This window comes from Crinia signifera, chromosome 6, assembly GCF_055691185.1.
Source record: "Crinia signifera chromosome 6, ASM5569118v1, whole genome shotgun sequence".
NCBI lineage: Eukaryota > Metazoa > Chordata > Amphibia > Anura > Myobatrachidae > Crinia > Crinia signifera.
In genome coordinates this window covers 99,124,592-99,127,538 of record NC_139222.1, presented here as the reverse complement: position 1 = coordinate 99,127,538, position 2,947 = coordinate 99,124,592, and the positions used below count along the sequence as shown (strand labels likewise).

Genomic DNA, 2,947 nt, shown 5'->3' with positions numbered 1-2,947 from the left:
GGCCAACTTTAGTATCTCTCGCCGTTCTTTTTTTTCTCCATAAAAAGAAATATAATATAGTAACTATTTAAATAAGTATTCCAGTGCACATTTTCAAGTGGTCAGACATTAATTAAAGGTTTTAGACTATGTTTATATGTATATAAATATGTTTTAAGAATAAATAATTTAGATATAAATATAATATGATAATTAAATATATTACAGGTGCCACAGTGATTATGTGTGTATATAGATATATATAATAACGTGCTTTGGTGCGAGTTCCTCATATTTTATTAGTGGTTATTCTGTTATATTAAAACTAATAGAAGGTAATAAATAAATTCTAGTTAATAAAAAGACCAATGTTCCAAGTTAATCTCTATTGCTACAGCACCAGGTTTTCCCAAGAGGTCCCCCATCTTGGTACTAGCCCAGCCCAACACTGCTGAGCTTCCAAGATTGGACAAGATTGGGCGTCTCAGAGTGTGGTTTGACTGTAGATTATTAGACAAAACTTGAATTCTTATGGAATAACCTTTATTCATAGTAGGGGGATAGATTTGTGGGTATAGTGAATTGTGTGATAAAAGAAACTGAAAGGTAGAACCTATAAAAATGGAGCAATTTCATACATTTCTCTCTGGGAAAGTTTTATTTCTTTATATATATATACATATACACAGGTTGAGTATCCTATATCCGTTATCCGAATTATTCTGAAAACCATACATTCCAGAAACTGAATTTTTTTTTCCTTTTGCTAAAATCTCACTGGGGACATTTGTAACAGCACTGCTGAGGACATGATATGTAACTGGCACTATATATGTACAAGAAAGAAAATTATTGCTTGGCATTCAAATTCAATATCTGAGATAGTACACAAATTTTGTTTCATGTTTTGAAACCTTGTTTTCTGAACAAATAAAATATATTTGTGTTTATTTCATGTGTTTGATGTGTTTATACAGCACAAATGCAAGATACTTCAAAATACATCATTGAAATATTAAAATATTCTGAAATATGGAATAATCCGTTATCCAAAATTCTCCTGGTTCCGAGCATTTTGGATACGCGATACTCAACCTGTATATATATATATATATGTATATATATATATATATATATATATATATATATGCTTTCAATATGCCGGCACTCCATGAAGTAGTTTTCAGCAAGGTGGGTGCGCTTATAACTTCCATGCACTCAATCCAAAAGAAGGCACTCCACGCAGTTTTCATGCAAATAAACAAGCTGTATTCAATGCTCCATAATGCCAAGTACTTTCGGAGCCTTCCGCTCCTTCATCAGGGCTTTGGGCAACAGCGATAACAACACTACACCAACAGCAATGTGTCAATGTGAAACCTGTGACAGCTGCCCCTTTAATACTAATTCAGGTGCTGTGTTTGGGATTGTCTCACCTTATAAAAGCCATCAGTTACTTGGCAGTTGAGCATTAACCCAGAAAAAAAAACACATGTAGATTTTAGCTATGATGTGTAAGCAGGTGCCAGGTTCCCAAGAAAAGCAGTTTTTAGAGTAGGACTTGCAGTGAAATGGGGTCCCTTGGCGATGGGCTGCAAGCTTAAATGCATTGATCAATTCATGAACTAAAACCCCATTATTTATTTATTGATTATTTGAATGTTAAGGTGAGTTAGTTTGTTGTAGTGAGTGCTGGGCCCCCTGTGTTTGTATTTACTAGAGTGTGTGGTCACAGGCCACCGCACCCCACCCTGGGATAGGGGTGCTGTTTGCACCCCATTCCTAGGAATGGCGAGTGTGTTGGTACTTCTGTATCTATATATTTGGGTTGATTCTTAATTAACCTCTGTTACTGTGATCATAGCTTTCTCATGCACCCTAGATAAGCTAATTTACCTGAAACCTGTGACAGCTGCCCCTTTAATACTAATTCAGGTGCTGTGTTTGGGATTGTCTCACCTTATAAAAGCCATCAGTTACTTGGCAGTTGAGCATTAACCCAGAAAAAAAACACATGTACATTTTAGCTATGATGTGTAAGCAGGTGCCAGGTTTCCAAGAAAAGCAGTTTTTAGTGTAGGACTTGCAGTGAAATGGGGTCCCTTGGCGATGGGCTGCAAGCTTAAATGCATTGATCAATTCATGAACTAAAACCCCATTATTTATTTATTGATTATTTGAATGTTAAGGTGAGTCAGTTTGTTGTAGTGAGTGCTGGGCCCCCTGTGTTTGTATATATATATATATATATATATATATATATTTATACAAAAAAAGGATTTATCGGAGAGCGCTGGACTTACTGTAGTACCACCCAGTCAATCATACAATAGTTACTGAATGATACATCAATCACATTTCATATGAAAATTCTTTGTCCCCTTCCAGAATAACACGAAAGATTCGCTCAGGATAAATGTTCTTTATTGAAACCCAACAAACGACTTCATCAGGGGTGTGACAAAATAATTTATTATTAGGCCTGTGTGGCAACTAATGTTTCATTCAGGACAAGATAAAATCAATGAGATGATAGATTTGGGGGAGGCCAATCCGGCTTAGTATGCTAGATATTTCTGTAAGGATGAGGTCCTTAAATATTGGACTCACAGGGCCGTATTCATACGGATGTACCTTCTAGATCAAATGAAAAATAGATCCAGATAAGAGTATTATCTCTTAAATAATCACCGCAGTGTAGTAAAGTCCCATGCTCCTTCACTGGCTGATATGTATATACACACATTAATTACATAAACGTAAAAATCAGATAGATATGTCACAAGTTTTATTTGCACTGAATCCCCCAATGAGGGTGCTTCTATTTAGCATATGCCACTAAGCACCACCATCAGCACCAATGCTACCCAAGGCCCTCTCCATGGCTAATAGTTCACTGATAATCACTATGACTGGCACTGTAGGGTTAATTATTAGAGGATCCTCTATAAAAAGCAAAGTTTAATGT

At 35.8% G+C, this 2,947-nt stretch overlaps 1 pseudogene; it reads right to left on the bottom strand.

Moving 5' to 3' along the window:
• Positions 1 to 367: 367 nt before the first annotated feature.
• Positions 368 to 487, bottom strand: LOC146011759 (5S ribosomal RNA; annotated as a pseudogene).
• Positions 488 to 2,947: the final 2,460 nt, after the last annotated feature.